Consider the following 24,896-nt stretch of genomic DNA (forward strand, 5'->3'; position numbering starts at 1 on the left):
ATAAAGCAATCTGACAAACAGTATTTGAGGTATAATCCTTTTTGGTTGTCATTATCATTATAGCATAGAAGAGAGACTGTACCAACATAAACTAAAATGTGGCTATCTCCAGGTTTACAAGTCAATTTTTTCCTAACTTCGGAAAATTTTTAAATTTAAAAAAAATTTTAAATTTAAAATTTTTCTACAAAGACTTTAATTTTTAAAAAGTATAAAAAAACAAAAACAGTGTTTTCCCACAGACTGCTTATTAGCTGCAAGAGGGAAAATAAGTAACTATACTATGAAGAAACTGGACAACACCTTGACTGAGTGAATCAAATTTACCATCACCAATGAGGAGCAGACAGACATTGTGTGCCTCTGATGTGATACTCTGGGAGGGACACAACATCACTTATGAGTACTCGAGCTGCGAATGCATAACCTGAATCTAATCTCAAGGAAATGGACAAAACTAAACTGAAGAATATTCCATAAATGCGTTCTTTAAAAAATGCCATTGTTACGAGGCACAAAGAAAAGCTGAGGAACCATTACAAACTAAAGGAAAGTCAAGAGATATGACAACTATACATCCTGTATTGGAGGGCAGTAAATGCTATAAAAGATGTTATTGGGACAATTCACAAAACCAGAATACAGACTGTAGATCAAAGTATTGTATCAGTTTCCTGAATTTGATAACTATATTGTGGTTATATAAAAGAATAAACTTGTTCTTAAGAAATAAAGTTGAAGTATTAAGAGGTAAAAGGATATGAGGCATGCAAACTAAAATCTCAAATATTTCAGAAAAATAGCATGTATGTGTGTGAGAGAGAAAGAGAAATAAATGAATGACAAAGCAAATGGGGCAAAATGTTGAAAACTAGTGCATTTGTATAGAGGGCATACAGGAGTTCTCTTTACTACTCTTATAATAACTTCCCTTTTAGTTTGAAATTCTTTCAAAATAAAAAGTTCTCCTGAATTATACAAAACCTCCTCGACGTAAAAATCTTCAACTTGCAAAATTTCAGACTAAAGTACACATCTAATAAAAAGTAAAACTTCCTACCAACAGATGGCGTTAGTAGCCATTTATTTAGTGTAGTGTCATTTACAACGTCAGAGCCAAAATGATCTCATGAACAGCCTTTTGGAACTAAGCTACATAAACCCGTAAATATTTTCGCCTCATGCAGTAACACAGATGAATATTATTTAAGAGGTGGAAGTTGCTCTGGAGAGCTCCACTTGGGAGTACATTTCAAACACCCAGGTCTTCCCTTATTTTAATATTTGCCTCCCTCATCCTGGGAAATGCTCTACCCTTCCACTCCCCACGGAGAATCACTGCTGTAGTAATTTACTATAAAGCAATGTGAAAGCACTGTATCCTTCAAATGTGCAAGAATAAAAAGAAGGGGAGGGAAGAAAAATGGAAGTAAAGAAAAAGAAAAGAAGGGGCAGGCAAGTTTGCTAACCCCCTGCTTTATTCGAATCCCCTGATTTTACAGTAAGACAATACTCTAATGGGAGGTCATGTGATCTGGCCAAGCTCACATAATCAGTTAAAGGCAGAGGCAGATCTTAAATACAAGTCTGCTGTTTGCTAATCCTTCGTGCTTTCTACAATGCCAAATTACCCTCTCTCTACCAATCCTTAACTGGGTGTTTAAATACTGTGGAAATGTGGGGCAGTAGAGGGTAAAATATCTGGTGTCTCTCTCTCTTCACGTCTAATAGAAGTTCATTAGGTGAACATGAGAGAAAATACCACGTACACAGGCTACGAACAGTGAAAGCCTTTGTCACTGGCATTCAGGGAACCACCAACAGTTGAGGGCAATGTAATTAGGGGGTAAAATGCACGAGTGATGGGAAGCAACAGGAACTGAATCTGGAGAAGTAGGTATAAAGGGCAACGTTTGCCACAGTAAAAAGAAAAGCCTGGACTTTATCCTATAGGCAATGAAAAGGCAGAGTCCTTATAAGTGGGACTATTAAATTATACGATCTTACAAGTTTCATTCAGAAGATATACACACATGCACATACACAGTGACAGAAAGATATTCCTGTTGAATTCATAAATCTCAACAAATGGATACCCTTCTGATGACTTCAAGTACAACAGATCCTCATGTTTATGAGGGATCTGTCCCAAGACATCTTGAAAAATCACCAAATTTGAGAATATTATTATGGCATATAACACATTAAAGTACAACTATTTTTTTTTACTCCTACAGACGTTCAATGACTCTAAAAACACTGAAATAATTTCTACTTACAGGACCATACAACTTGCAAAGTAGACTCATTCACATCATGAATTTAAACCACCACAGAATCTTACATTTTACTTTTTAGTTTATCCAAAATCCCTCTTCCTAGATGTATTGCCTTTGCTTCTCTTTGGCCACAGCACTACAAGCTGGATCCCACACAGCATAGACAGTGCTGGCAATAAAAATTAACTACACACAAAAAGCGGAGAATAACAAATTACATGAAGATGTGCCTACCAGTGTCAGACTAGGATCAAATATGTGCCCAGAAAAATTACAAATTATCATATTTCATACACCCTCCCAGTCATTCATGGAAGAGTGAAAACCACAAGTGTTAATTTGTGAGAGACAGAGCTCTATTCTATCAGAACTGACTAGACAAAAAAAAGCATCATTCTAATAGCAAAGACCCCACTGGCCTTTTAAAAGCAGCAACGCCTTTAACAATATAAATATTTGCATAGTGACTTGTAGCTCACAAAACACACCCTACCATAATTTCAGCAGAAGGATTTCAGGAAATTTTGTTTTAGTAAATTTACAACCTAGTTTTCCATTAGAACATTTTATTAAGAACCGAGAGTACTGGGTCTCTGAAGATGTTTACTCCTGCGTTAAGTTCCTGGGGCCACCCAATGACCAGGAGAAGAGAATTTCCTGTATAAATATTGAGGTGTTATGGAGATTGGAACACTCTTCTTTATTTATTTTAACAGCCCCCTAAGATAAATATTATATTCAACTTAGGAAACTGAGGCTCATAGAGGTTTAAGAAGAGGAATATCTCTTAAGAGTAAAGAAATCTTTCCTGGAAGTTTCCTCCTACCAAGCTTTTCCCACCCCTCCCCTCCAAAATAAAGGCTTCCCTACATGTATCAGTCGCCACAATTCTTTCATATTTATTTATGCCAAGGAGGAAATGTGAGGAAAAATTTCACAGAGAATCTGATATTTGAGATGAGTCTTAATGAGTAGATATCGGGCAGATGCAAGGGAAATGGTAAGGACATTCCTGGCAAGAGGAAATAATACTTGCAAAGACAGAAGAATAGGAGAAATTGGCATGGCAGGAGAATGTTGGTTAATTCTTTGCAGAAAAAGCATGCGTGTGTATGTGTGTGTGTGTGTGTGTGTGTGAACATGGACAATAAACTGTAAAGGCAGACTGGAGTCAGATCATAAAGCATTAACAGCATGGGAAAGAAACATGCATTTTATTTTCTAAATCAAGATTTCTTAACTAAGAGACTATGAATTAAACCCTGGGGCCATGAAATGCCCAACTCCCCAAAAGTATGAAAATTGTGTGATGAACACAAAAAAATCATTTTCCTGGATCCACGGCTATCAAATGATTTTTCAAAGGGACTCAGAAATGAAAAGCGGTTAAGAACCACTATCCCAGGTGACTGGGAGTCACTGTATAATTTTTACAGGTAGAGATATGTGCCATAATACTTTCATTTTAGAAAGGTAACTGGCAACATCTGTGGAGGTTGACGGATTAGGGAGAGAACCTTAAAGGCAGAGGGAGCGATAAGAAGGTACTGCCCTACTTTAGCCAAGAGGTTATAAGTACTTACATAAAAAAAAAACTAATTCCAGAGACTTCAAAAGTAAACTTGCTAGAATTTGGGTTGTGATCAAGAAAGGAACTCAGCCTGCCTTACCATTCTACTTCTCATTTAAAGTTCCTGTCATCTACTTATCGCATACCATCATCAGGAAAAGCCATTCCATACAGCAGAGCAGCTGCAAGTGAAAAGGTACCTCTTTCTTCCATTTGCAACCAGCCACCACTGGGAAACTAACCAGAAAGTGCCAAATGTTCCAAAGAGAAAATGCTGATAGCCTAGAACAGGGGCTGGCCAACTATAACCCGCAAGCTGAACCCAGGCCTGTTTTTATAAATTAAGTTTTATTGGAACACAGCCACACTCATTCATTTCTGTATTGTTTATGGTTACTTTCACGCTATAAAGGCAGACCTGAATAGATGCAACACAGACTGTATGACCTGCAAAAAAAAGCCTAAAGTATTGACTATCTGGGCCTTTATGCAAAGTCGGCCAACTCCTGGTCTAGAACAAAAACAGGGATTCTACCTCAGAAAGCACTCCTTTAGTACAACAGATGCGAGTAATATGCAGAGGAAGGCTGTAATTGGACGAAATTCAGCCGTATAACATCAGTCTTCTCGGCACAGCTGTAGATATATTTGTAGTAGCAGCAAACTACTCCTAATCAAATTGAATATACAAAATTCCTAGTATTCCTCTACTTGGAAAAATACTGTTCCTCGTAAGCAACATATTAAGGACCAATATTCTCAACCCATTTCAAATTCTTGTTCTTTTCCCTCATTCTTCCACTAAAACCTACTTTCTCTCTCCCCCAGGCTCTCTTTTTAAAAGGAAAAAGAAGAAAATACTAAAATCCAAGTGTCACCATGTAAGCTGCTGAACTTAATCTGAGAACCAGGGTCTTGGCCTATTTGGGGAATATTGGCAAAAAGGAGGCTAGGTAGGCATTTTAAATTAATGAATCTTAAATCTAAATTTCAGATATCAAAGCTCCACTAATTATTTCAAAAACAAACAAAACTAAATTTTAGTCCATCGATTAAAATTAAGCTCTACGGGTGGCTTCTACTAGACTAGGGTGGGAAATTATATGTATGGTGGTGGTAATTTTTTTAAAACACTTTTTCCAAATGATATGAAAACAAATACTTCAACATATCCAAATTGATCAACTCCAGGTGGCTATATAAAAAACATTATTTCAAAAATGAAAGTCTCATAAACACATCATCCTCACATTCCCAAAAGTCTAAGACACAATTTTCTCCAAAGGATTTTATTTAGCAACTTTTTTTGCCAATAACATGTTCAACACAGGAATGTGTAATAACAGGTTTCAAATAATAAGCAGCTAAATTGACTTTAGATACTCTAAACCAAGGTTTCTTAACCTTGGTGCTATTGACATTTGGAACTACGTAATTCTGTGTGAGGAGGACTTTGCTGTGCATTGTATGCTGTTTGGTAGTAGCTGTGGTCTCTATCCACTAGATGCCATTGAACTAGTTTTGGCAATCAAACGTCTCCAGATACTGCCAAATGTCTCCTGGGGAGCAAAACTGCCTCAGTTGAGAACCACTGCTCCAAACGAATTAAACTTAAAAAAAATTTTTTTAAAAAACATGTTTACTGGTAGATATTGCTTTCCAAGTCAACTGTTACATAGACATGTTGGGTGTCCGAGCTGGAAGGAACCTTGGAAATCATGTGGTCCAAACCATACATTTTACAGGTGAGAAAAATAAGGGCCATAGAGGACCACTGAGGCAGTTGAAAGCATAAGAGAGACAGGAGCCCATGACCCTCAGTTCCAGGTCAGAACACCAAGAGGACCAAAGAGCCAACTCATTTCCACAGGTGCTTACTAAGCATCTCTTAGTATCTTTCAAAGAGCACACATTTTTAATTTGATAGAGTTCATTTTATCAATGTGTCGTTTTATTGGTTGTGCTTTTGGTGTCGTACCTAAAAATTATTTGCCTAACTCAAGGTCACAAAGATTTTCTCCTGTTTTTGTCTAGAGGTTTTATAACTTTAGGTGTTACATTTAGGCCTATGATGCATTTTGACTTAATTTTTGTACATAATGCAAGATACAGACTGAAGTTCATTTGCTTGTATATGGATATCCAATTGAGCCAGCATTTTTTTAAAACAGACTATCCTTTCTTCAATGAATTGCCTTTGTACTTCATTAAAATTCAGTTGTCTATATATTTATTGGACTTATTTTTGGACTCTTCTATTCCACTGATCTATTTCTCTGTCTTTACACCAATACTACACTGTTTTGATTACTTTAGCTTTATAATGAATTGTGATATCAGGTAGTATTAGCTCTCCAACTTTGTTCTTCTTTTTCAAAGTTGTTTTAGATATTCTAGGTCCTTGCCATTTCTACATGAATTTCAGAATCAGCTTGTCAATTTCTACAATAAAGCCTGCTAAGATTTTGATTGGGTTGCACTGAATCAACAGCTCAACTGGGAAGTGCTTTCACCTTAGCAACAATGAGTCTTCCAACCCATGCACAAAGAATATCTCCCCATCAGCTCTGTGCTTTGTGACCACCTAGAGGTGTGGGATAGGGAGAGCAGGAGGGAGGGAGATGCAAGAGGGAAGAGATATGGGAACATATGTATATGTATAACTGATTCACTTTGTTATAAAGCAGAAACTAACACACCATTGTAAAGCAATTATACTTCAATAAAGATGTTTAAAAAAAAAAAGAATATCTCCCCATATATCTACATGTTCTTTAATTTTTGTTCAGCAATGCTGTGCGTAGTTTTCAGTATTTCATACATGTTGCTATTGTCAATGGTATTGGTTTTATTAAATTTCAATTTCTGACTGTTCGTTGCTAGTACAAAGAAGTGCAATTGATATTTATATATTGATCCTGTATCCCATAACTTTACTAAACTCACTTAATAATACTTTGTGAGGCCAGCATAACCCTTATACTTAAACTAGACACAAACATTATGAGAAAAGAAGACTGCACAAAAATATTGCACATGCAAAAGTTCTAAACAAATTATAGGAAACTGAATGCAACATTTTTTAAAAGAAAATATAGTACATGATGACCAAATGGGGTTTATTCTAGGAATGCAAGTTTAGTTTAACATTTAAAAAGCAATGAATGTAATTCACTCTATGAACCAACTAAAAAAGAAAAACCATGTAAGCAACTCTATAAATGCAAAAAGAAAAAAGCATTTAACAGTCTTACCTCCATTCCAGATAATACCTGAGCACATTTTAGAAAGGAACTTCTTCAACCCAATAAAGGGCATATCCGAAAAAACTACAAATAATGTAGTTTTAATGGTGGAAAACCAAATGATTTCTCCCTAAGACCAGAAATAAAACAAGGTTGTCTACTCTCACCACTTCTGTTCCACAGTGTACTGGAGATTCTAGACAGTGCACTCAAGCAAGAAAAAGAAATAAAAGGCATCTAGAATGGAAAGGAAAAAGTGTCTGTCTTTTTTTTTGCAAACATGACTGTGTAGAAAATCTGATGGAACCTATAAAACTACTAGAACTATTGATAAATTAAGAAGCACTCCCTCCTCTGAAATTTTCTCAAAGTGTTTGTGTAGAACTGTTATAATTTATTCTTTAAATACTTAGAATTCACTTGTGAAGTCATCTGGGCCTGGAAGTATTCTTTTGGTGGGAATATTTCAATCAAAAATTCCATTTCTTTAATAGATACACGGCCATTCAGGTTGTCTATTCTTAAGTGAAGTTTAGTAGCATGTCTTTTGAAGAATTTGTCCTTTTCCTTTGTTATAAAATTTAAAGGCATAAAGTTGTTCATAATATTCTCTTGTTATTCTTTTATTATCTATAGAATCTGTAATGATGTCACCTCTGTCAGTCCAGTTAAAACTTCATCAATTTTACTGATCTTCCCAAAGTACCAGTTTTAGGTTTCACTAATTCTGTCTATATTTTTTCTGTTTTCTATACTTAAATTCCACATTGGTCTTTACCGTTTCCTCTCTTCTAATTACTGTGGTTTAATTTGATTTTTAATTTCTTAAGGTAGAAGTGGAGGTCATTAATTTGAGATCTTTTTTTTTCTAATATAGGCATTCAGTGCTATAAATTCTCCCCAAGTTCTGCTTTAGTGGAATCTCACAAATTCTGAAATGTTGTGTTTTCATTTTCATTCCGTACAAAATCTTTCAATCTCTTTGAATTGTGTTATTTAGTTTCCAAGTATTAGTAAATTTTCCAAAGTCTTCTGTTAGTAATTTCTAATTTAATTCCATTGTGATCAGAGAGCACAGGATCTCAATCCTTTTAAATTATGGAGACTTGTTTTATGACCCAAAAACATGGTCCATCATGGAAAATGTTCTGTGGACACGTAAGAAGAATTGAGAAGAATATTCTGCTATTGTTAGGTGAAATATTCTATAAATGTTAATTAGGTCAATTGGTTGACAGTATTGTTCAAGTCCACTATATCTTTGTAATTTTCAATACTCAGGAAAGGGTATTAAAATATCCAGCTAAAATTGCAGATTTGACTGTTTCTCCTTGGAGTTCTATCCATTTTGTTTCAGGTATTTTTGAAATTCTGTTATCAGAGGCACAAACGTTTAGAACTGTTATGCCCCCTTGATTAACTGACCTCTTTATTATTTTGTAATGACATCCCTTATCCTTGGAAACATCCTTTGCTCTGAAGAAATCTACTTTGTCTAATATTAATATAGCCACTCCATCTTTCTTTTGACTATTGTAAGTATAGTATATCTTTTTCCATCCTTTACTTTTAACTTATTTGTATCTTTATATTTAAAGTTATGTTTCTTATAGGCAATGATATATAGTTGGGTCTTGCTAAATCCAATCTGATAATCTCTGCCTTTTAACTGGTGTGTTTAGACCATTTATATTTAATGTGATTACCAATCTGGTTAAAATTAAGTCCACTGCCTTACTATTTGTTTCTCTTTATCCCATGTTCTTTTTTTCCCTCTTTTTATGCCTTCTTTTGAATTAAATGAGTATATACTCTGATTTCACTTTATCTCTTTTGATGGCTTATTACTTGTAACCTTTTTAAAAACAGAATTGCTTCAGGATAGTATATATCTTTTCACTTACCATGGTCACCTTCAAGTGATATTATACCACTTCACATACGGTATAAAATTCTTACAGTAGTATACTACCTAGTATCATATTTTGCCCACCTAACACTCTGTTCATAAATGCTACCTCTTTGTTAAAATGGGAGAGAAGCACTAGAGAAATGTAAAAGAAATAGTAGCAACAAACTGAGACCTCTTCCTTGGCTTCATTTAAAAGGCAAATAAAACTGAGAAGGAAATAGATGCTTAAAAACTAGAACTACAACCATACCAACTGGGTTCAAATCCCAGCTCTGCCACTTACATATTGTATAACATAAGGCAAGATGGTTAGCCTTCCTGTTTCTCAGTTTCTACCTCTTTAAAATGAAAGTAACAACAGTACCTTCTTCACCAGGTTATTGTGACGATCCAATGAGTTAACACAGGTAAAATGCTTAGAACAGCACCAAGCAACTATGAAATGGTTAAAAAATAAAGGATACCTCTGAGATATTCTGAGTTCAGTTCCAGAACACCGCAATAAACTGAATATTGCAATAAAGCAAGTTACACCAATTTCTTTGGTTTTTCAGTGCATACAGAAGTTACGTTTACACTAAACTATGGTCTATTAAGTGTACAATGTTATGTCTAAAAAAATGTACATACCTTTATTTAAAAATACTTTAGGGCTTCCCTGGCGACGCAGTGGATGAGAATCTGCCTGCCGATGCAGGGGACACGGGTTTGAGCCCTGGTCTGGGAGGATCCCACATGCCGCGGAGCAACTGGGCCTGTGAGCCACAATTGCTGAGCCTGTGCGTCTGGAGCCTGTGCTCCGCAACAAGAGAGGCCGCGATGGTGAGAGGCCCACGCACCACGATGAAGAGTGGCCCCTGCTTGCCGCAGCTAGAGAAAGCCCTCGCACAGAAACGAAGACCCAACACAGCCATAAATAAATAAAATTTAAAAAAAAAGAACCGTGTGCTGACATATCTCAAAATGGTTCCTTTAAAAAAAAAAAAAAAAAAACTTTATTTCTGGGACTCCCCTGGTGGTACAGTGGTTAATAATCTGCCTGCCAGTGTAGGGGACACGGGTTTGATCCCTGTTCCGGTAAGATCCCACATGCCGCGGAGCAACTAAGCCCATGTGCCACAACTACTGAGCCTGTGCTCTAGAGCCCACGAGCTGCAACTAATGATCCTGACGCCCGTGTGCCCTAGAGCCCACATGCCCTAGACCCCATGTGCTGCAACTACTGAAGCCCGTGTGCTGCAACTACTGAACCCTGCGTGCTCTAGGGCCCGTGCTCTGCAAAAAGAGAAGCCACCGCAGTAAGAAGCCCAAGCACCGCAAGGAAGAGTAGCCCCCACTCGCCACAACTAGAGAAAGCCTGCAAGCAGCAATGAAGACCCAACGCAGCCAATAAATAAATGTACTCTTTCTTTAAAAAAAAATGCTTTATTTCTAGAAAACACTAACCACCATCTGAGCCTTCAGCAAGTCAATCATTTTGCGGGTGGAGGGTCTTGCCTCAATGATGATGGCTGCTGCTTGATCACATTGGTGGTTGTTGAAGACTGGGTGGCTATGGCAATTTCTTAAAATAAGACAACAATGAAGCTTGCCACACTGATTGACTCTTCCTTTCATGAATGACTTCTTTGTAGTATGCAATGCTGTTTGATAGCGTTTTACCCACAGAACTTCTTTCAAAAATTGGAATCAAGCCTCAAACACTGCCACTGCTTTATCAACTAAGTTTTTGTAATATTCTAAACCCTTTGTTAAAATTTCAACAATTGTCACTGTATCTGCATCAGGAGTAGATTCTATATCAAGAAAACACTTTCTTCATGGGACTGAGTGAACTGATGAGGATGAGTATAATTTTTGTGACTTTCTGTTTGAATTAAAAAAAAAAATCCCACAAGGACTCAGAGGCAAAGAATATACAAATCAATTTTCACTGCAAAGTAAAGGAGCTGCTACAGTGGAGGATTACTGGACTGAATGTCAATATTATGACATACTATGAGTGTGTTTCATGTTTGGTAATTGCAATCATTGTTGCTTTTGTTGTGGTCATCCATGTACAATGTTTGATGTCAGTCTATTTATCTCTTGTAAAAATAAAATACAGTGTGTGTGTGTGTGTGTGTGTGTGTGTGTGTGTGAAAAAAAAAAAAAAGAAAACACTTTCTTGCTCATCCCTAAGAAGCAACTCCTCATCCATTCAAGTTTTATCAAGAGATTGCAGCAATTCAATCACATCTTCAGGTTCCACTTCTTGTTCTAGTTCTCTTGCTATTTCCACCATAGCTACAGCTACTTCCTCCACTTAAGTCTTGAACCGTTCAAAATCATCCATGAGAGTTGGAATCAACTTCTTCCAAACTCCTGTTCATGTTGATATTTTGACCTCTTCCCATGGATCATGAATGTCCTCACTGGAATCAAGAATGGTGAATCCTTTCCAGAAGGTTTTCAATTTACTTTGCCCAGATCCATCAGAGGAATCACTATCTATGGCAGCTATAGCCTTAGAAAATGTATTTCTTAAATAATAAGACTTGAAAGTCAAAATTACTCTCTGATCCATGGGCTGCAGAATGGATGTTGTATTAGCAGGCATGAAAACAACATTAATCTCGTACACCTCCATCAGAGCTCTTGGGTAACCAGGTGCACTGTCAATGAGTAGTAATATTTTGAAAGGAATCTGTTTTCTGAGCAGTAGGTTTCAACAGTAGACTTAAAATATTCAGTAAAACATGTTGTAAACACTGGTGGTGGGAATGTAAACTGGTGCAGCCACTATGGAGAACAGTATGGAGGTTCCTTAAAAAATAATTACCATATGATCTAGTAGTCCACTCCTGGGCATATATCCAGAAACGACAAAAACTCTAACTCGAAAAGATACATGCACCCCGAAGTTCACAGCAGCACTATTTACAACAGCCAAGACATGGAAACAACCTAAATGTCCACTGACAGATGAATGGATAGAGAAGATGTGGTATGTATGTGTGTATATATATATATATATATATATATATATATATATATACACACACACACACACACACACATACACACACACATATATACCCATACATACATACATACATACATACATACATACACACAATGGAATATTACTCGGCCATAAAAAGGGAATAATACCATTTGCAGCAACATGGCTGGACCTAGAGATTATCATACTGAATGAAGTAAGTCAGACAGAGAAAGACAAATACTATATGATATCAGTTATATATGTAATCTAAAAATATGATACAAACGAACTTATTTACAAAACAGAAACAGACTCACAGACATAGAAAACTAACTTATGGTTACCAAAGGGGAAAGGTGTGGGGGAGGGATCAGTTAGGAGTTTGGGATGAACAGACATACACTACTACATATAAATTAAATAAACAACAAAGACTTATTATATGGCACAGGGAACTATATTCAATATCCTGTAACAACCTGTAATGGAAAAGAATCTGAAAAAGAGTATATATAACTGAATCACTTTGCTGTACACCTGAAACTAACACAACATTGTAAATCAACCATGCTTCAATAAAAAGTTGTTTTGAAAAACAAACAAAAATTGGAAAGAGATGTGCTACCCTTAAGGCTTTGTTATTCCATTTGTAGAGCACAGGCAAAGTAGATTTAGCATAATTCTTAAGGGCCATAGGACTTTTAGAATGGTAAATGAGCACTGGCTTCAATTTAAAGTAGATCCCACAAGCCATGTGGTGCAGCAAAAAATAAATGAATGAATGAATGAATAAATAAAGTCACCAGATGCATTAGCCCGTAACAGTAGAGTCAACCTGTCCTTTGAAACTTTGAAGCCAAGCATTGGCTTCTCCTCTCTAGCTATCAAAGTCCTAGATGGCATCTTCTTCCAATAGAATGCCGTTTCGTCTACATTGAAAATGTGTTGTTTAGTGTAGCCACCTTCATTAATTATCTTAGCTAGATCCTCTGGCTAAGTTGCTGCAGCTTCTCCATCAGCACCTGCTGTTTCACCTTGCACTTTTATGTTATAGAGGTGGCTTCTTTCCTTCAACCTCATGAACCAACCTCTACTAACTTCAAACTTTTCTTCTGCAGCTTCCTCACCTCTCCCAGTATTCATACAACTGAAGAGAGTTAGGGCCTTGCCCTGGATCAGGCTTTGGCTGAACAGAATATTGTAGCTGGTTTGATCTTCTGTTCAGACCACTACAACTTTCTCCATTATGAACAATAAGGCTGTTTCACTTCTTATCTAGGTTTTCAACATGCCTTCCACACTAAGCTTAATCATTTCTAGCTTCTGATTTAAAGGGAAAGATGTGCGACTCTTCCTTTCCCTTGAACACTTAGAGGCTAATGTAGGGTTATTAACTGGCCTAATTTCAATACCCTTTCTTGGAATAGGGGGGCCCCAAGAGAGGGAGAGAGACCAGCGGGGCTGGGGGTGGGGGTGGGCAATGGCCAGTTGGTGGAGCAGTCAGAGCACACACATTTATTAAGTTCACTATCTTACACAGGGGTAAGGTTCGTGGTGCCCCAAAACAATTACAATAGTAACATCAAAGATGACTGACCACAGGTCACCATGACAAATATAATAATGAAAAAGCTTGAAATATTGTGAGGATTACTACCAAAATGTGACCCAGAGACACAAAGTGAGAAAATGCTGTTGGAAAAATGGCACCAACAGGCTTGCTCAATGCAGGGTTGCCACAAACCTTCAATTTGTAAAAAACAAAGTATCTGTGAAGTGCAATAAAGCAAAGTACAGTAAAACAAGGTATGCCTGTAAATATAGCAAGCCCTATTATTCACAATGAATAAGTATTTTTTAATGCCCTATACACTACCTACAATAATCTTTACCAACCCACACACTGGGTTGCACTTCTCTAAGTGAATCTACAAGTAAATTAACTACTTAGGCTCTTTTACTTGCAAGAAATTCATTCAAATTACCCCAAATATCATTTTAGGTATATATTATGATCTTAGTATTGTTGTAAAAGCTTTGTATGTGTCATCTCATTTAATCCTCACATCAACCCCAAAAGGAAAGGAATTATTTACGATGCTCACTTTTTACAGATGAGGAATGAGACAGAGTTAGGCAGTTAAAACAACCTGCCCAAGGTCACACAGCTAGTAAAAGAGATAACCAGAATTCAACTGCCAAAAGTCTGACCCCAAAACCTGCATTCTTTCTTGGGAAAAAACTGGATGTGGCCTCAAGAAGGGCAGGAGCCACAGAAGTACTAGAGTAATGGAAGAAGAGTATCTACAGAGCCAGAAAGCAGAATCTTCAATCTCAGGCTCTGTGCCTGTCTTTCTCTCACCACATGGTTTCTTGCTTACAGCTTTGTGCTTCTCTCAGCACAGATGCCCCATATTCTTTTCTGGTTACCAACTGGCTTCCTCAACTCCTTTATCATTTCTGTAACTCATAGCTTCTGCTTATACTTACTTTCCAGTCTCTTAGTTTTACAGGATGCTACACTAAGGTATCCTTCCAGCTTCAGCTCCCATGGTTCAATGGCAAATTAACTCCATGTTTCCTATAAATGGCTGTAATTTTCCCCACCAGCCAATCCTAGGTTGTTAGCTGGTTTAAAGATTAACAGCCCTTAGGTCAAATGCCCACTCCTGGACCAATCAGGTGCATTATAGCTCTATATGGTTAAAAACATAGCTATTAAAGTCTGTTCCTCTGCAGTGTACTGTGGAAAAAGGAGATTTCCTTCAAAGGAACTGTAGGCACACCAGAATTATAAAACACATGTCTAGGACACTGAGTCAGCTAAGTCACCATTAATCTGGGGCTCAAAGGTCTTGTCAGTATTTTTAATCTATTTAGTTATAGTATAATTAAGGAGTTATAAATACAAATTTTGGTTGTTATTAAGGAGATCATATAACTTACAGGGTCGCACAAGTAAGACATGGGACACAGGCCCAGCGATTGTTAGGTCAAGGGTGGCCATACTACAGCAACAGTATTACGACTGAGAGAAGGAAAAACCCATTGCCATCTATCATTTTCAATTCTGCTCAGAGACAGAAGTAGTAAACATCAATAACCCTATCCATTCCTATAGCTATGTCTATTGCACCACACTGAACTGAAGCAAAAGAGGGGGCTAGACGTGTTGACACTATTACTACAGCCAATTCACAGCTGCCTACGCTGCCCACTGACGGCTTCAATAGTACTGCTAGTTCCCTTAAGTTCAAACCTTCAACATTATATCTCTAAAAATCTTTCTGCAGATGAGTTCAACCCTATACCTTTTGGCTTTCTTAATGGCAGAGGAAAGCTTTGAATTGAAAACCTTCTGCTACATAATTAGCTAAGACCAAGTCATAGGGACAGAAAGGGAAAAGTAAGCATATAACTTATTAATGTTACTTTTCTATCAATATTGTTTTAAACCTTCTTGTTGGGAAGATTACCTAATACATATATAACCAGAAGCCCCCCTCCCTTTTTTTAAAAGAACACTGGTTCTAAACAGTTTGGATTTTCCCTCCAATCTTTATTTACAAATTATCAATTTACAGCCTTAAGAAGAAAGGAAACAGAGTGAGAAGCTAAAAGTTATTAACAATATGTACTATCCCTTAAATTTTAATCTGCTTTACTTCTAAGGACTGAATAACCTGTCCATTTTACCAAGTTATTTCCCACTCCATCCCTCCAAAAACCCTTCAATCCAAAGCATGCCAAAAAGACTAATTCCTATTACTATATCTTCAGTAATGCTGTTCCCCAATACTTAAGTTCTTACCACCTTAATGAAACACATTTCTTAAGGACCACTCCTGCCCTCACTGAGCCTCCCTCCTCTCCTGCAAACTGCTCTTCAATCTGACACATAACTACATACGATCTCATGTTATTTACTGTGGTTTCACTCACATATAAGACTTCATCTCTCACCAAGAAGATGTAAACAACGAGTGCAAGATCTAAAACTTATTCTTCTATGGTAACATTCACAAGTACTGGGCTCACAGAAAACATTCAGAAATACTGTTGACAAAAAGAAGCAAGTCAAAAGCGGAGTTTCTGATCCAAAGGATATCCTCAAAACATTTTTCTTTTAATAGACTTACCCCTGTACCCTCACAGAGCATCTGAACCACACAAACCTACAAAAAAATATATCCACAAATCCAAACTGTAAGAAAAGCAGCAGAGGTTATCCTAGTGACAATTTAGAGAATAAAAACTATGTCAATCAAACCTAAAATACATACAAATCCCCTACCTACAAAACCCTAAAATCTATGAAAATTTCAGCACATTCACAAAAGAGGAGCTTAAAAGCAGCAACAGAAATCATATAGATTTGTCACATAAGCTAATTCCAGAAGGCCAGAAAAATTCTAATCAAACCCTGAGAAATCTCAATCAGAATTTGAAGAGGTCTAACAGATAATTTACTCTAGGAATCCTAGAGATCTAGAGTAACCTCAGATACAAGAAAAGCTAGGCTGTGATTAGTACACTTGATCTTCAAGGTCCCAAAAGGAGGAAGAGTGAAGAACTAATTCGGCTAAGTACTTTGCTTACACTTTCTCATTTAATGTTCACAGTGATCCTCTGAGAAGACACCGTTATGCCCATTTTACAAATAGGGAAGCTGAATGTTAAAGAAATTAAGTAACTTGCCCAGATTCATACAAACTTTAAGCCCAGGATTAAAACCACTGCCTAGGCTGCAAAAAATTATTTTAAATTTAATTAATTATTTGATTCCAAGAATACTCAGATGCATTATTATTTAAGGCAACATGAAATCATAGTTGTAACATTCATATTCCTTTTACTGCAAATTAATTAATTGTTTAAGATATATATTTAATAGATAATCCAACTGATAATTTTTAGACTAAACCCAACCAAAATCCATAGCCATATTATTATTTTTCAAACAAGTACATCTGAATATATCATTCATTCCTTGTTCAAAAAACTGTGAGTGGCCTTTAACTTTATGACAACTGGCTAACTATCTGGATAAAAAGACAAAAATTAGATCTTACATTAAAATAAATAGGATGAATTAAAGATGAAAAACAATTAAGGCATAAAAATACAAGAAGTAAACATAGGTGATTTTTTTTTTAATGTTGGCACAGGAAAGTCTAGGACTGACAACAGAAAAACAGAAACAGTAGAAGACTGATAAATTTGACTAAAGAAAACATGACACACATAGACAGCAGAACACATGCATTTCATCAATTCTAGGATGAATATTTTCTCATCTTTTAACATCTCTGAAGTCAGGATGCCTCTTAAAACTAAGAGTGTCATGGTTTAACTGACAGCATATTTCTATCCTTAACTGTACGTTACACAGTGTATCTCACAACTGAAGCCAACTTAGATTTAATAAAATAAGTGAGGTGACAAAAAAACAAAATAGGGAAAAGATCTACAACAACCAACAAAAACAATATTCTTCATACGTAAAGAGCTCTAACGTGTTAAGTAATAGGGTGCTTCAACTGCACTGGTTATGTTTCATTTCTTAAGTTATGGGTTAACTGTATTTTTTTTTCCATTATGGTTTATCACAGGATATTGAAAATAGCTTCCCGTGCTATACAATAGGACCTTGTTGTTTATCCATTCTATGTAACAGTTTGCATCTGCTAATCCCAAACAGCCAATCCTCCCACAACCCCTCGCCTTGGCAACCACAAGTCTGTTCTCTGTGTCTGTGAGTCTGTTTCTGTTCCATAGATAAGTTCATTTGTGTCCTATTTTAGATTCTACATGTTAAGTGATATCATATGGTATTTGTCTTTCTCTTTCTGAGGGGTTAACTGTATTAATCTTTATGTACTTTTTGTTTATCTTACTTATCTCCTTAAAAGACTTTTAAGAGACTGAGCAATAAGAATATAAGATATGAAAAGGAAATTATACACAAATGTCTGAAAACATGAAAATATAAACTTCACTGAAAAAGTTTAAAAATGCAAATTAAGACAAGGAGAATTTATTACATAACAGATCAATATTTATGTTTTTAAAGCTAATCACCAATTCAGTAAGAGTATAGAGAAACAAACAATTATACGCCATGGGCAAAAATGCAAATGTACTTAACCTCCAAACAGCAATCCATCCTTCTTTTAGAAATTCATCAAAAGGAAATGATCAGAGGGACTTCCCTGGTGGCGCAGAGGTTAAGAATCTGCCTGCCCACTATGGAGAACAGTATAGAGGTTCCTTAAAAAACTAAAAATAGAACTACCATACGACCCAGCAATTCCAGTACTAGGCATATACCCTGAGAAAACTGTAATTCAAAATGAGTCATGTACCACAATGTTCATTGCAGTACTATTTACAATAGCCAGGACATAGAAGCAATATAAGTATCCACTGACAGATGAATGGATAAAGAAGATGTGGCACATATATGCAATGGAATATTACTCAGCCATAAAAAGAAATGAAATTGAGTTATTTGTAGTGAGGTGGGTGGACCTAGAGTCTGTCATAGAGAGTGAAGTAAGTCAGAAAGAGAAAAACAAATACTGTATGCTAACACATATATATGGAATCGAAACAACAACAAAAAAATGGTTCTGACAAACCTAGGGGCGGGACAGGAATAAAGATGCAGACATAGAGAATGGACTTGAGGACATGGGGAGGGGGAAGGGTAAGGTGGGATGAAGTGAGAGAGTAGCATTGACATATATACACTACCACGTGTAAAACAGATAGCTAGTGGGAAGCAGCTGCACTGCATGGGGAGATCAGCTGAGTGCTTTGTGACCACCTAGAGGGTTGGGATAGGGAGGGTGGGAGGGAGACCCAAGAGGGAGGGGATATGGGGATATATGTATACATATAGCTGATTCACTTTGTTATACAGCAGAAACTAACACACCACTGTAAAGCAGTTATACTCCAATAAAGATGTTAAAAAAAAAAAAAAAAAAGAATCTGCCTGCCAATGCAGGGGACACGGGTCTGAGCCCTAGGCTGGGAAGATCCCACATGCCGCGGAGCAACTAAGCCCATGTGCCACAACTAATGAGCCTGGGCTCTAGAGCCCGCGCGCCGCAAGTACGAAGCCCACATGCCACAACTACTGAAGCCCACATGTAGCAACTACTGAGCCCTCATGCTGCAACTACTGAAGCCCGCGCTCCGCAACGTGAGGCCACTGCAATGAGGAGTCCGTGCAATGCAATGAAGAGTAGCCCCCGCATGCCACTAGAGAAAGCCCACACACAGCAATGAAGACCCAACGCAGCCAAAAATAAATAATAAAATTTTTTTAAAAAAAGGAAATGATCAAAAAAGTACAGGAAGATGTATAAAAAAAAAGCAAACTCTATCATTCTTCATAGTATATAAAAGTTAGAAACAACCTAAGTGTCCATTAAGAGATTGCTTAAATAAATTATGATACACCCACACAAAGTGATACAATACAGCCATTAAAAATGAGGGTAGGGCTTCCCTGGTGGCGCAGTGGTTGAAAGTCTGCCTGCCAATGCAGGGGACACGGGTTTGAGCCCTGGTCTGGGAAGATCCCACATGCCGCGGAGGGGCTGGGCCCGTGAGCCACAACTGCTGAGCCTGCGCCTCTGGAGCCTGTGCTCCGCAACGGGAGGGGCTGCGAGAGTGAGAGGCCCGCGCACCGCGATGAAGAGTGGCCCCCGCTTGCCGCAACTAGAGAGAGCCCTCGCACAGAAACGAAGACCCAACACAGCCATAAATAAATAAGTAAAATTAAAAAAAAAAAAAAATTAAAAAAAAAAAATGAGGGTAGACAGAAACTGTCTTTCAAAGTGATATAACTAACCTTGGAAGTATACAAAGACTTTTTATATGAGCACCAGATTTTTTAAAACTTGTTTTTCTTTTTTTCTGGCTTGACGTTTTACTTTTTTTATTGAGATATACATAAATACTGAAATGTATTTATGAATTTTTACTATGTAGACATGCATGCAACCACCAATCAAATAAAGATATAGAGCAATTCCAGCACTCCAGAAGTCTTGCTCCCCTAGTCCCAACCCCTAACCACTGCTCTGACTTCCATCAACATAGATGAGTTTGACCTTTTCCTGAACTTCAAAAAAAGAGAATCACACAGTACATGCTCTTTTGTGTCTGGTTTCTTTCAACATTTTGTGATATTCACCCACATTTGCTAAATATAGCAGTAGTTCCTTCTTTTTCACTGATGTATAGTATTCCAGTATAGAGCATACCACAAATTATTGCTCCAATATTCTGCTGACGGACATTTGGCTTGCTTCCAGTTGGGAGCTATTATGTAAAAAACTGCTATTTTTCAGATTTTATAACATTTTATTTGTATTGCTTCTTAATTTAGTTTCAGATATTTGTATTAATAAAACAAAAAGGATCAAACCCAGAAAAACATGATAAAGAAAAAAACCCTGGTACCTCACCATATAGACAACTACCATTTTAAGATTTATGTTTTACATAACTGAAATGATGTTATAAATGCTGTTTTTTCTAAATCAACCCCTTTTCCTTTAAGTTATTTTCTCCCTTCTTTCCCTCCCTCTCCTTTTTACCTTAGACCAACTAGGTAACAAATGTTTACATTTGATGTGCAACATTTTCTGCCTTACAAGATCACTTATACTCTCTCTCACACACACACACAGAGTTTTTATTGTTTGTTTTACTAAAATGGGTATTTTATATATTCCTTTGTATCTTGCTTTTCTCAATTAAATATGGTGACAATGTCCTCACATCACTGATTATTTTTGCCATGTCTTGTTTTTTTTTAATTAGCTTTGAGATGTAATTCACATACCATACAATTCACCCATTTACAGTGTACAATTCAGGGACTTCCCTGGCGGTCCAGTGGTTAGGACTCTGAGTTTTCACTGCTGAGGGCCCGGGTTCAATCCCTGGTCAGGGAGCTAAGATCCCACAAGCTGCGCAGCACGGCCCCCCCAAAAAAGTATACAGTTCAATGGCATGTAGAACTATCACTATAGTCAATTTTAGAACATTCTTATCATCTTAAAAAGAAATCCCACACTCCTTAGACCTCCCCATTCCCTAGCCCCAACCTCAAGCAACCACTAATCTGTTTTCTCTCTACAGATTTCCCTGTTCTGCATATTTCATATGAATGGAATCGTAAAATATGTGGCCTTTTGTGACTGCTTCTTTCACCTAGCATAATATTTTCAAGATTTACTGATGATGTAACATGCATCAGTACCTTATTCCTTTTAAGGGCTAAATAATAATCCAATGTATAGATATGTCACATTTTGTTTATTCACTTGTTGGGTAATGGACATTTGAGTTGTTTCCATTTTTTTTGCCTACAATGAATAACACTGCCATAATCATCTGTGAACAATTTTTTGTGGAGACGTGTTTTCATCTCCCTAGGGTATATACCTAGGAAAGAACTGCTGGGTCATATGGTAATTCTATGTTTAATCATCTTAAGAACTGCCATACTATCTTCCAAAGTAGCTATATAATTTTACATTCCTATTAGTGGATGAGGGATTCAATTTCTCAACATCTTCCTCTATACTTGTTATCATCTAACTTTTTGATTCTAGCCATTCTAGTAGTGTGAAAGGGTATCTCATCATGGTTTAACTTCACTTCCCTTACAGCTAATGATGTTGAGCATTTTTTCATGTGCTTACTGTATATCTTCTTTGAGAAATGCCTATTCAGATCCTCTGCCCATTTTTAAATTGGGTTGTCTTTTTATTGAGTTGTTAAGAGTTCTTAATGTATTCTGAATGCAAGTCTTTTATCAGATATTTGATTTGCAAATATCTTCTCCCATTTTGTGGGTTATCTTTTCACTTTCCTGATGGTGTCCTTTGAAGCACAAGTTTTAAATTTTGATGAAATACAATTTATCTCATTTTTGTTTTGTTGTTCCTGTTTTTGGTATCATATCCAAGGTCATGAAAATTTACCCCTATGTGTTTTCTAAAGTCCATGTCTTTTGATGTGCATATATATTGATTTCTGTTGGGTCTATACCAAGAAGTGAAATTGATGGATCATACGGCATACACATGTAGAGCTTTAGCAGATGCTACCTACCTAAAGAATTTTCCAAAGTGTTTGTACCAATTTTCAAACCCATCTGAAATGGATGAGTGTCCCAAGTGCTTTCCATTCTTATCAACACTTAGTATTATCAGGTTTTTTTCATTTACACCATTTCTGGTGGGTATGTAGTCATATCACATGATAGTTTTAATTTGCAATTCCCTGAAAATTATGTGTGAGTACCTTTCACCTTGGCCATATGGATAATTCATTTCATAAATGCCTTTTCTGGTCTTTTGCCCATTTGTTTTAAAATTGGGTTGCCTGTATTTTTTTTAATTGACTTGTATATTTTTCATATACTCTGGATACAAGTCCACTGTTGTACTGTAAGTATTGCAGACACTTTCTCCACTGTGTCACTTGTCCTTTCACTCTCTTTTTTTTTTTTTTTAATTTGTTTATTTTATTTATGTATTTTTGGCTGCGTTGGGTCTTCATTGTTGTGCGTGGGCTTTCTCTAGTTGCAGTGAGTGGGGGATACTCTTCGTTGCGGTTCACGGGCTTCTCATTGCGGTGGCTCCTCTTGTTGCGGAGCACGGGCTCTAGGCTCGCTGGCTCAGTAGTTGTGGCTAGCCGGCTCTAGAGTGCAGGCTCAGTAGTTGTGGCACACGGGCCTAGTTGCTCCACGGCATGTGGGATCTTCCTGGACCAGGGCTCAAACCTGTGTCCCCTGCATTGGCAGGCGGATTCTTAACCACTGTGCCACCAGGGAAGCCCTTCACTCTCTTAATAGTATCCTTTGATGAACATAAGTTCTTATTTAATGAAGAAAAATTTACCAATCGTTCTTTTCTGGTACTCCTTATGTCTTGTTTAACAAAAACCTCTCCCTTCCATAGGGTCATGTAGATATTTTTCTATGTTTTCCTCTAGAAACTTTATTTTTCACCTTTGACATTACATCTATAGTTCCTTCAAGGAGCACATAATCCCTAGGTTACAAAATTATTTCAGAGAAGAGAAAAAAAGGGAAAGCTTCACAACTCATTTTATGAACCCACCACAACTCTGAAGTCAAAACAGATACATATAAATCTCTGATAAATTTATCTACTGATAAAAGTAAATTTTTAAAAAGCTCTAAGGCAGTGGCAAATCAAGTTCAGCAGTTAGAGGGAGAAAAAAACGAATGCAACACAGCTATGTAGGGTTGGACCCAATAATGCAAACTATTAATGTAATACATCCTATTAGCAGATTAATGGAGAAAATATATATGATCATTTCTTACAGAAAAAGCACTTGATAAAATGCAATACTTATGATATTATAAGAAAAAACTCTTACAAAACTAAGACTAGAAAGTATTTCTTAATCTTTTACAGTTATATTATCAAAAACTTATAGTAAGGTGGGGGAAATAGGGAGAGGTTGGTAAAATGGTAGTATAAACTTTCAGTTATAAGAAAGTTATAAGAAAAAAGTCTGAAGATTTAATGTATATCATATGGTAACTATAGTTGATAACACTATATTGTAAAATTGAAATTTGCTTAAGAAGTAGAACTTTAGTGTTCTCACGAAAAAAAAAAAAAAAAAGAAAAGAAAACTATATGAGGTGACAGGTGTATTAATTAACTCTATGCGGGGAATACCTTCACAATGTATACATATATCAAATTATCATGTTGTATACTTTAAATATCTTACAATTTTATTTGTCAATTATACCTCAGTAAAGCTGAAAAAATACATTTAATAACAACTATTATGTTCTCTTTTCTGCATAATCGTCCTTTCTTGTTAATGTCTGTGTGTGTTTAATTTAATTATGTTAGTTAGTTAAAATATAAATGTAATAAAGGCAAATGTTTTTGTCTTTTTGTTTTTAGCTGTATCCCAGCATCAAGAACTATTCCTGGAACATAGAAAATGCTCCATGGCTTTTAAAAAATGAATAAACAAATGATTTCTAAATCAAAATTTGCATTTGGGAAAAATTATAGTACTTTCTTTTGGCATTTCTCTAGAAATAAGCAGTTATATAGGCCACGTTTGTATGTATAAAAATATACATATTTATATGTCTATAGTACTTATGTATGAAAATCGTTCTGATGATTAATTTTTAAAACCCTATCTGATGGGGGTGGGGGAAACCTTTAGTAAGATGTCATACTTGATGAGATTTTAGAGGTATTCCTATTGAAGTCAGGAACATGAAATTCAGAATCATCTCTCTCAAGTAGGCCCTTAATGCTGACTGGCAATCACACTATACTTCTCTATTCTATTCTCTTCTACTCTATTCTATTCCCTTTCCCACTCTTTGATGATTAGGTCACATATTTTCCCTCTTGTCAAACCTCCAATACATACTCCCATTCTTCCTTACTCTCAGCTAATGATCTTGCTTCTCATACATTAACAGAAAACCTCAGATGAGAACTTCCTTAAGCAACCACCATCATGTCTCTGTTCATATTTTCTGTTCTTCTCTCCCAATTCTGTAGACAAACTCTCCCTACTCCTAGTAAAGTTCAAAGGCTAATCCTTCCACCTGTGCCACAAGTCTATGTCTATGGCTGCTTTCACGCTACAAAAGCAAAGCTTGAGTAGTAGTGACAGAGACTGTACTGCCCACAAAGCCTAAAATACTTACTATTCAGCCCTTTAAAGAAAAAACTGGCTGAGCCTTGTACTAGATCACCTCTGCTCTCACCTAATATGGACACTGCTGGTTGAAAAGGGCCACTAAGTCCCATGCATAAGAAATGAAGTAAGATCCACACAAGACCCATACAACATCAGA

At 36.6% G+C, this 24,896-nt stretch overlaps 1 protein-coding gene and 1 long non-coding RNA gene across 13 annotated transcripts in view; one reads left to right on the forward strand and one right to left on the reverse strand.

Moving 5' to 3' along the window:
- Positions 1-24,234, forward strand: LOC309662850. Its single transcript, XR_014265021.1, has 2 exons — positions 1-11,132; positions 11,163-24,234. It is a non-coding gene; the product is annotated as an uncharacterized lncRNA (long non-coding RNA).
- RALGPS2 (Ral GEF with PH domain and SH3 binding motif 2) overlaps positions 1-24,896 on the reverse strand; it is a 193,449-nt gene that overhangs the window by 158,174 nt on the left and 10,379 nt on the right. The gene's annotated exons all lie outside the window — the stretch shown is intronic.

The sequence above is a fragment of the Balaenoptera physalus genome (genome assembly GCF_965194825.1).
Source record: "Balaenoptera physalus genome assembly, chromosome: 1".
NCBI classification, from domain to species: domain Eukaryota; kingdom Metazoa; phylum Chordata; class Mammalia; order Artiodactyla; family Balaenopteridae; genus Balaenoptera; species Balaenoptera physalus.